This window comes from Anopheles arabiensis, chromosome 2 (assembly GCF_016920715.1).
Source record: "Anopheles arabiensis isolate DONGOLA chromosome 2, AaraD3, whole genome shotgun sequence".
NCBI classification, from domain to species: Eukaryota; Metazoa; Arthropoda; class Insecta; order Diptera; family Culicidae; genus Anopheles; species Anopheles arabiensis.
This window is the reverse complement of record NC_053517.1, coordinates 18,022,663-18,033,693: the sequence shown is the minus strand read 5'-3', so window position 1 is coordinate 18,033,693 and position 11,031 is coordinate 18,022,663. Positions and strand designations below refer to the sequence as shown.

Below are 11,031 nucleotides of genomic sequence, written 5' to 3'. Positions count from 1 at the left end.
TTTGTGAAGGTGAGAGAAGCAAACCATAATTCTAGCATGAAGCAAACATTGAAACACTGGTGAACCACTGGTGTTAGATTACATTTGCCATTTTTGGTGGAAAACAGATACCACTTAACTGGTAATCGTGTAACACGTGTTTGCGAAATTCCTTGGAACCGGGCAGCTTCAATGGAGTGTACAAATAAGGAAGTAGTACACTTCCTCTCTTTGTATCTCTTTCTCTCTTTCTCTCTAGAGAAATCAAACAGACAGACATGGCAAACAGAACTGGGGGATCCTTTTCCCTTCGAAACCATCGTTCCGAAATGAATGGGGTGAGTATTGGTTGCAGGAGGTTCTGCCGCACAGCGAGTTGGAAATAAATCATTCGATTCGTCAATTCGAGTAGAAGGAGATACAGAGAGAGAGAGAGAGAGAGAGAGAGAGAGAGAGAGAGAGAGAGAGAGGATCACTGGACATACGAGCAGAAACAACACGCTGGAGGGCGGCAAGGATTTATGTCTACAAACAATTACAGCGTGGAAACGATACGAAGTAGTAATAATGCGTAATGTTGGCTTTCCGGGTTAGGTACACGTACCGTGTTCCGTGTTTTAGTTGCTTTCCGTTGCAGCAATATCGTAACCGATGCCCGCTAGCTAGCTTGAAATGTAGTTTTATTGGTCTTCGGACGTTTCGGAGAATAATGTACGGTTCTTCGATTAATCGTAACTAAAAGCTTGACTCAGGGTTTTATCGGATCAGACCGGTTCTAGTGAAATTTGGAGTGTTTGTTATACTTGTATATCGTTGCAGTATCTGAACCTTTTACTTTTGGATTAAGAGCAAAGGGGTCTTTTCTTGTGTTAGGAAATATTGAAAACATAATAAGGGAACATAATTTCCTTTTTGGTGTTAAACTAGATTAATTTTTATATTTATTGAGCTCCATACCAAATAGTTGCTAAATTGTGTTTTGAGATGTTACAGTCGTTGCCACCTATTTTTGTCTGTAAGTCATTAATTTTTACTGTTGTAGGAATCATGATAATTTAATAAGGTATTTGAGCACATTTTTAATAAATGTAATTTTTAATCACATAAACAGTACAAAAATCGTGTATTTTCTTTTTTTTTTTTTGAGAAAAAAATATGAAATTTAATAAATTCTAGAGCCGTCGTATACACCTACAAATACATGCCATTATTTCACTCCATTAAAACTTACAAAATAGGCATACCAATTGTTATATTTTAAATCAATTGTTATATATCTATCAATGCAATTATTCACTTCTTAACTTAATTTCAATAATTTCGAAACACACAGGTTCAGAAATTACGTAAAATTTTGTAAATAAAGCGATTGACTCACAGTCAAAAAATGATGTCTTAGAGACAAAAATTGATGCCTTCGAGGCAAGAATCGCGACACGCTGTCAAAAATTGGTGCCTTCGAGACAAATATAGGTGAGTTAGTGTCAAAATTTAGCGGCAACGACTGTATTGTTGTCCCGTGTCGTCCCGTCGCCTGAAGGTATGCAATGTTTCTTAATGATGATTGCGAACAAAACAGTGAAATTAAACATGGCAATAATTTATTAATAATTTAGTTGGTGAACATACTATCAACAATCATACACATTGCATATCTAGGCCTATATACCATATGGGATACAACATATCATTCACTAAAGAGTAATCAAAATCTAGCAAAATGGCTTAAATTGTCCTATTCCCTTGATAATTAGGTTAAGGACAATTTTTATTTTATTTATTTTATCGTTCTATGCTACTGTAAACATGGTGATACATTAACCAACACCCTCCCTCCCATACTCCCCACCACTTCAAAATGGATCATTCATTCATACTCTCCCCTTATGCCGCGGTAGTCGCACCCGTGAGTCGCTCCCGTCGTGTGGATCCACCATTTGCCAGCAGCTTTATGCAACCATCAAACGAACTTTCCTTCACCATCATCAGAGAGACCCATTAAAGCGCATCGCCGGCGAAGTGAAGTGGGAAATTACTTTACTTTCCAGTTCCAATGTGGCGGCGCGCCACACTACAAACACACCCGAGATTTAATATGCAACGCTGCAGGACCGTTCCAATTTCCATGCCAGCGCGATCGGACGGCGTGTGGTGCGCGTCTTGGGTGTCTTTTGTGTGCCGCAATGGACCCTGAATGAAGCGTAAGGCAAGTTGTGCCGTTTGTCTCAAGACTTCAAGGGCAGCCAGAGGGATGGAAGCTAATCCCCATCACCTTCCCCCTCAACTCCACCCCAACCCACGAAATGTTTGTTCTAGCCGTTTGGGTGGAAGTGGCAGAAAAGCGAAGCTAAATGGCTGTTCGCCCCGGTTTATGGCACCGTACTGTATTGGGAGTTCAAGCTTTATTTAAGTGTTGTTTTTTTTTATTATTTTAATGAGGCAGTGAAGTTGCAGCAACAAATTTACAGCATAAATAATGAGGCGCACAAATTGAATTTCTATCCAGCAAATGCGTAAAATGTGCGCAATGCTGAGGGTGCTACTTCATCAGTTAATGGGGCGACTGAACATTATTTTTAACTTAAGTGTACCAATCTAATTAGGCTGATAGAGAAATAAACCAGAAAATACATATCCTAATACATATAACATTGTATATAAAATAATATAAATACACTCATGATTCAAAACTCCGCATCAGCTGTTTCAATTAATAGATTTCGCCCCAAGTGCTCCCAAAGTTACGCTCCTTTTGGCTCACTTTTTTCTCCCAAACCCGAAAAGATAATGTATGCAACGCAACACGAGCGTAGGAGATTGTAGCATTGCTTTCGTAGCTTGTGCTACTTCACTTCTCCATTCTACAGTACCGGCGGCACCAGCGATTGCTGTGTTGGTAGTTTTTCCCCTACCTTAACTCGCTCTGATGGGAGCGAAAGTGTCTCTCAACCTTCGTTCGACCGAACGACACTCCGCTCGCTACATGTTGCACACTTTCGTCGTCCGCTCAGTTGGTCGTACACACGCGTACCAGTCAGACTGCTTGGATCGCTTTTGAAAGGATTTACCGTGTGCCGTTCGAAAGGACTTTGGCGCTTTGCTCCGTGTGTAGTGTGATGTGAGTGATACGGTTGTCGAATATATCACGCACCATGTACGTGAAGGAAGTGTTTTGATTGTGTTTTACGGTCTCTATCATGGTATTATAGCATCTGTGTGTGGGTTTAAAGTTTCTTTTACTTTCCATTAAAAAAAGGTCCTTATTAACAATAACGTTCCAAATTGAAGGTGATTCCTCGGGCAAGGTAATGGAACCGTGAAAAGCCCGTGCTATTCTCAAGGTTCGCCTATTTCTATAGGCAGGCTGCCATTGTACTTGTCGTTTGCACTTCGCTTACAATTGGCAATTGTTTTCCACGTTACAATACCACCTTTACACTTTCGGGTGGAAATAATAGAAAAGCGCGTGTGTGTGTGTGGTTGTTAAAGATGTGTGTGGTTGTTGTTTTAATCTCCCTCTCGTGAATAATGCAAAAATGAACAGTGTGCAGCATTCGTGTAAAAAGCTTTCAATCAATCAGGAAACAAATATTTAAAAAAAGATATTATTTTTTAAAAGAATTATTTTCCCTGCACAAAAGGGTACGAAAGCCAACGAAATGCAAAGTGCATCGAGTAATGCATCATACGAAAGAGTGCAAATGCAACAACAGCTTCACCTGTACGTACATTTCTACTACTCTATAAATAAACTCGTTCAAAAGCATGACTTTTCTAGGCGAGAAAGTAACGCGCCACCTGCAAACACTCTCCTGTCCATGGTCAGGTCAACCCATGCGAGACACAATACACGGTACAAGGGGGTACGTGAGATCAATCCACAAGTCGGTGGTGTTCGAGTGTAGCCTGTTGTTGATTTGGCTTTGATCAGTTTTTGAGCGCAAATGTTGGCTGGCAGTTTGAGGTCAATGGGGGGAAAAAGGGTCCTTTTTCCCTTCGATGTGAAGTTTTTAGCTTTTACATGTGATTTTCCCAATATGCTTGACTTTTTTTTAATTTAAAATGATCAAACATACTCTTTGGAGACATGAAATTATGCTGCTGTAATGTTGGAAAAACAAAAACAACACCAATGCCGTTGCTTAAACGACGAAAAACATTGTTACAAAGTCAAGCAAAACTGGACGACAACATCCTCACACAATGTGCCTTTTTGTGAAAATTAAACAATGTGATTATAATACATACTCACATATGCAGTGCACTTTTGGATCACAGCTGACGCTTTTTGTTTTGTGATCGATATACTCACACACACACACAAACATGCTCGCACACGCACCAATATGGACAGGAAATGAAGTAGAGTGGTTTTGCATAAATTTTAACCTTTTTACCGGACACGGGACCGTGAAAGTTTGCTACGGTCAGCCATCGCTTTGATGTGTTGAGTTTACTTTACACCTTCCTCTCCCACCTCCCCTCCCTTGGTGGGTCACAGTTAATAATGTTCGCTACGTGGTCGTGATCGTGTAAAATGACCAGCCAGAGCTGTTTCCGCTATTTTGTTTTTTGTCATTGGCTTTCCCGATATAAATAAACCTGTTTAAAAACCGCTAACCCCCAACGGTGGCAGTTTGTTGTGGGGTAAGTGTATTTGAGTAAGCCTATGCTGTAAAGGGCAGTTTAATGTAAAGATTGAGTATTGATCATAAGAATTATGGGAATGAATTGGCCAATTCCCAACGACGCTCAGTTGGCCCAGTAATGCTCAATGTGAAGATGGACCGTCCCACAAATCATTCACTGCAGTAGAATGGTTTACACAGTAAAAACACAGGCCGTGTCCCAAGTGTTTTCCCCTCCTGCAGACAGTATACTTACAGCAAAAAAAGGTACAACGTCTGCTGTAAACAACAACATAAACACATTTTTACCACAACAAAAAGAGAAATATCCACCACCAACGGTTTTGTTTGGTGCGGCTTTATTTTGCAATTCTTCGTAATTCTAATCAGCCACCATGCGAGAAACCAAAAAAAAAAAAACACATTAATACGAGAGTGGATTGGCGTAAAGAAAACAGTTTTCCTTGTCATGGTCGCTCCAAAACAAAAAAAAAACAAGACGCATCCCTCGACTCTTGGGGAGAGACACATTCACGCCGAGAAAAAGCGCAACGTGGCAGCGCCAAAAATTGAATATTTATGTTTCCACCTGGTTTCCACACTGCGGCCCGTTCGGCGGTGCCACTTTCCGTTTTGCCGGGTTCAAGTTTTCCCGGTTTCGCCCGGGCCCAAACCTGGCTACTTCCATAAATCACCCGGCACGCAAACTTTTCGCCAAGTCACACCGTGCTACCGGATGGCCCGGGCTGGCTCTGTGGGAGGGGGTGAATGCTAGTGTGTCGTGGCTAGACGCGGTGGCGAGTGTGCTCCTTTTTGACAAAAGTTTAGACTTTGTTTAGTCATTGTAACTGTAAGCGATTTAAGAGAGAGATATTTCCAACCAAGTGGGATAGTTGCTTTAAGCTAAAACAAAAGCAGCCTGTGATGCATGCCTGAGTGATCAACAAGGGGTCGAGTGTATTAGGAGAGATGATTGGATGGAATAGAACATTAGCGACTAAAATATTACTCCCATCTTTGTCACCAAAAATAAGCACAAGCTTTGCCAGTTAAACGGCAACGGGCAGCATAATCTGGCTCTGTTGAATCGCTGGTTTGTGGCGCGTGCCAAAGATTGATGGTGGCACGAGTCTACATCCTTCATTCAACAAACGCGCTATACGACGCGGCAATGCTATTGACAGTCTTGCTTCGCCCCGATCGCTTCGGGGAAGAAATCTTCAGCGTCCGAGGATTGATTCATTTTGTATAATAAACTCCCATTCTGTCCCGCTCCGTCCGTTGCTGCGTGCTGCTTTGCGAGTGACGCTTCATCAATAGTATGCTATCGGTAACCTTCGATTCGAAGGCCGCATAATGGAGCGCTTCAATCCCGTCGTCCGTCGCTCGGTGTTGAAATGGTTTGATTGATGCTGACAAATTGCAATTCCACCGTGTAACTGTGCACGTGGCGTGGGGTGGAGCATTTTTTGGCGCGGCAAGTAAATGTAGTAAGCTGTAGTAATACGAAAATTGTTCGTTTATATTATACAAAAACAATCACTAACTGCTATTGAATTGAATGCTTCTCGTGTGTACAGCTTGTTAAACGATTGCAGCCGATTTAAGTGACCACAGCTTCCGTTCAAGCTGCGCTGCGAGGCGCCATCTATGAGCGAGCGGCAGTACTACATGTGAGGAGTTTCCTGTAATTACATTATTCTTTGGATATTTTAGTAGATTTAAAGAACAAATCGTGACTCATTTTAAGCGAATAAATAAATCTCACATTTAGTGCAGTTATGAGCGCATTGCTCTGTTTGATAAAACTACAACTACCACGTGGCAAGCCTTTATAGCGCACCATGCGCCTCCATCGACAAGGAGCGAAATGGAAATTCAGCTTATATCATAAGTGCTGACGAAACAATACAACAGAAAGCAAAATCAAATCCAACGTAATGGTCTCCTGTGTGGATAAGCTTATCCAAAACACACTTAATGGTGCTGGACACAGCATGGAAAATGTAAGTTTCTTGAAAGCTTTTCCATCCACATGGGGGGGGGGGGGACCATACACTCTAGAGGTTATCGGAACGAAACCATTGCATTACACCGTACAATTCGGAGCCACGTAACAGTGTCGTGTTTCAACTGGCCACAGTTTTGCACACCATCATCGACAAAACACGGAACAATTAAACAGAGAAATAGTTCCTCCAGCACCAACATTGTGTCATATGATGGATTGCTTCCGAGGGGGGGGGGGGGGGGAGAAATGATGAGAAATAAACCACGGTTTAACTTACCGTGCCATCACTGCATAAATAATAATAATAATAATAATAATACCTGTGACGCTGTTTGGATAATAAATCTTCACCGCATCACCTAGGCAACCTAGGCCTCGCCTGCCTCCTATTAGCTACCCCCAGTGGCCAAGTTATGCTGATAAGCGAGCTTAAAACTTTGGCAATTAATAATAATATTCCTGCCACGCGGTGAGAACACAAATAAAGTCCCTGGCCAGGGGCTTGTGTCGTAAATAATGAAGTCTTAGTACATCAGCAAAGAGCGGAAACTTATTTATCGTTCCCTAATTGGTATCATTTAACCGGATGGAGAGAGAGAGCGAGAGACAGCACCGGCGGGTAGGAGGTTGGCGCTCTGGAGAAACTAATATGTTTGCAAAACTTTTGATATTGGCGTTCGCTGTGGCGCAAGACATTAGGTTTGGTGTTGTGAGCTTTGGTTTGGCACCAATCTGGACGGGCAAACAACTCCATTGCAACTCAATTAATGCTGCAGTCAAGTATCATATTCGGAAAAAAACTTTTCCTAAGATTAACGGTTTTCGTTTTAATTAGTGTTTTGTTTGACTCGGTTTGCGGTTGAAGTTGGTGTCGGTGAATGAGTTTCCATGCTTTATTAGCGATATTTAAAGTGCGCAATAATATATCCCCCTTAAAAAGGGGAGCAAACAACATCCTTTTTGCTTGGCTTCCTTCGGCAGCTCTTGAAACCAATCTGATTTTAATATACCGTAGATCCAGAGGGAAAACAAAAGTTTCAATCCTTCAGCCGGCCGCGCATGGGACAAATAATTATCTACCATCCCGTGGCCCGTCCCTCTTCGTGCTTGACGTCTTCCGTCTGCAGATGCAGGGATGCATGTCAATCTGTTGAAGGCTTGTTGGAGCGTTCCATCCAGTTTGTGGACAGTTTTCGATCCTTCGGCTAGAAACGGGTATGAATCAGAAAACAACCCTTTTTTGTGTTTCCTCTTTTCGTGGACTGTTTTTATTCCTTCATTCGCCCGGGTATGCTCTCGCGCTGTTGGGTCGAAAGGTCGACGTTATCATGCAACGCGGTTTGTTTTCCTCGTGCAATCCTGTAACTCGGTCCGCTAATTTGCTACATCCTGCCCCGCTTAGCCATGTCTATGGTTCATGGCCTGGTCTAGCTCAGGCGATGATATCGATGTATATATTTTTTTTTGTTACACTTTTGATTCTCTCCCGATAAAGTCAACCATTTTAAGGCACGGGGGGAAGCGTTTCACTTAGCTACAAAAATGAAATAAAATGCTTTATTGAGTACCTTCCTTCGTTTTTATATACAAGCTACTGCTACTTAAAGCAGCATACAACCAGAGTGGAGCAGATAAAATTAGGTTCAGGTGTCATTAAAAGAAATCGGTTGCAATACACTGTTAACACGTAATTTTTCTTCCTGCAGGCTTGCGCCACTTTAAAACTGGCCACCGAATGGCACAGATAGGTTCAAGGTCTCAAGAGAAATGCCAAGTCCGGCGGGTTGATGCAAAAGATGAGCTTGTGCTACTAGCATGTAAACTAAATCCTATCATTTAGCCGGCGAACTCGAGCCCAATGATTACAGTGATTGTGTTGCCGTGAAGCAGGGAAGCCATAAAAGCGAAAGCTTGAAGAGAGTTACCAAAAAAAATATATAGACAGCTTCGAAATGTGTTTTACATCGCTGTTAAACGGGTCGTAAAAGCAATAGGATGGATATGGAAAGTGGTGGAAATGAATGAATACAATGCTGCAATGCTTTGAAAGCCGTCTTTACACTTCTTGTTTGTACACTTTTAAGAGTTGTTTTGTAGTATAGTAACAATTCTAGCCTTTAAAAATATGATATTGAAGTGTGTTTTAACGCCACTTATCTCAAGCACAAGCAACAAACATAGCGTTATACTAGCGCGTAGCTGGTGCTACCATTTCCCTCATGCCAACGGATCAAAGCATGCGAGTGATTTTTCTCCCAAGCTTTCACACCGCAAGCCCAGACATTCTTGATTAGAAATAGGATAAAGAGAGAGAGAGAGAGCACGAAAAGAGGAGAGCAAATGCCGCGGCACGAATTGAACCGAACTGGCACGAAGCGCACCCGACGCAAAGCTTCAAGATGTAACCTCGCGGCTACAGCACGATCGCTCCTCCAGTAATACGCCAGTGCCCTTTTCACTCGCAAACCGTACGGACGCAACACGTTCCACTGGCCAGCCTACTAAACAGAGCCGGCTTACTAGAGGCAGGGACTTCCTTGACAGTGTTGCAGCCGGTGCAGTTGCAGTGCAGTGTTGCAAAGTGTGTGTTTGCATTCCAGTCTACAGCAACAGTACAAACCCCCAGAAGCTTGGATCGGATGACGCTAAGGTTTGTGTTTAGCAGTGAGTGCGTTTCTGATAAGTAGCGGGCGTTTCTGCATGGGATGAAGATAAAGTGGTTAAAGCGTTTGTGTGATGCTGGATGGTTTTGCATTGCGGAAAGTGTTTGTGAAATTTGAGTATGAATTTCTTCGTTGTTTTAAGTACAGAAGCGGCTGAGAGAAGTAATAATTGCTGCGAGAAAAAAAAAACCATATGCAGTAGTGAGTGAACCCCTCCCCCTCCTTCACTTGTGCGGAAGTCACGTTGTGCTGTGAATTGTGAGTGCTAAAAGAAGATGCATTTAGAAGATGCTGTTCAATGCCGAAACAAAACAAAAAAAGTGCCACTCGACTGTTTTCGCGGAAGTCAGCTGCTGTAGTGTTAGATTACTGTGCACTTTTGTAGCATTTAAGTGATGGAACCTACTTCCTAACTCGTGTAGTTTTAATTAACACAGAAAAATATAAAAGCAGCATTTAAACACAAGAAATGTAATGTTTAAAATCGTACAAGTAAAAAAAATGGAAATTAAATAGCTAACCTAAAGACAAGTGGAATGGAACTAAAAAAGAGGGATAAACAAAACTTTAAACTGCTGCTTGTACAAATATTCAGTGATCTTAAATCAAAACAAGTGCAGAACAACAAAACTACCGCCAAAGAGAAATAAAAGCCACCCCTCCCCGGTGTAAAAGTCACAGCTGTACAATCATCATCATCCGCGAATGACGCCCGTCCAGCCGGCTGCTTCCACCACGTACGTGTGCCAGTGCCGGTGCGCGGTCAAGTATGAAGTACTCGGTTCGAATTAATCGAATAACAAATAAATGCCTGCCAGCTGCCAAATTATTCCTCGCGAAGCTTGCTGCGGCGATAATTAGTGTTTATTTGCTTCCACCGCCTCTCCCCCTCCACCACTCCCCCATCAACACGATCAGCGTGCGCATCCCAAACTGATCAGTTGAGCGTGTACTCAAAACCCCTCTTAAACTCCCTCTCGCTCTTGTGGCTTTTTTTACTTTGCTTGTGGAACTTGCTTAAAAGTACCAGTATGTGAGGAGCAAACGGTGTTAAGCAGTCGCCGCTCCAGCCGACATTACGCTTGATTTGCAACATGTTACATGACCGTTACGCATCATGCCGGGACGATCGGTCCCCGTCATCATCATGGTCGTCATCGTCGTCATCACGGCCGGTGAATTGTGTCTGCAAACTACTGCCAAAGAGGACCGGTTTTTAGGGTCCATCGTGCACGGTGGCAGTAAAACTGTGGAATTGTTTGAGTTCGAGATCTAACTCTTTAACGATCTAACGAGCGGTAGAACGATGAGGATGCTCGCATTGCCCTCCGTGCGTTACTTTCCAATGCGTTCCTCCAGCGGGTTTGCAGAGACGCAACGATCCAACGAATCGATGAGCCGAACCCATTGGCAAGGTTCTCCATCCCCCTTCTGTTCTGTTTCTGTTTGCAAAATAGTACAACAGTAGCAACAACAGAAAACCTAAAAACGAACGAATACACAAAAACACCAAAAACCCAGCCCATGTTTTGCCGCTTGGCGGGGCAGCGTTTACGGATGTAATAAAAGTTTTATCTGCACGCGTCTACGCGATGACCCCTACCCACCCTTCCCACCCACCTCAGCAAGTTCGCGGACCGAAATCGGTTCATCTAAGCCCCATCGTCACGTAACGTGTCATCAGGTTTGTGAGTGTGTGTTGGCTGTTTTAGTTTTCTTTCTTAGCTTTTTATGGCAAGATGATGCAATG

General features: G+C 42.7%; 1 protein-coding gene across 9 annotated transcripts in view; it reads left to right on the top strand.

Moving 5' to 3' along the window:
- The first annotated feature begins 3,005 nt into the window (after positions 1-3,005).
- LOC120894424 (adenylyl cyclase 78C) overlaps positions 3,006-11,031 on the top strand; it is a 36,258-nt gene continuing 28,232 nt past the window's right edge. The window contains exon 1 of one of the 9 annotated variants that reach the window (XM_040296990.1): positions 3,006-3,133. The gene's annotated coding sequence lies outside the window, so the exon portion shown is untranslated. Of the gene's footprint in view, positions 3,134-3,587; positions 3,701-8,859; positions 10,049-11,031 lie in introns of those variants that run through there. The other 8 variants (XM_040296991.1, XM_040296992.1, XM_040296993.1 and 5 more) reach the window with 8 other exon arrangements.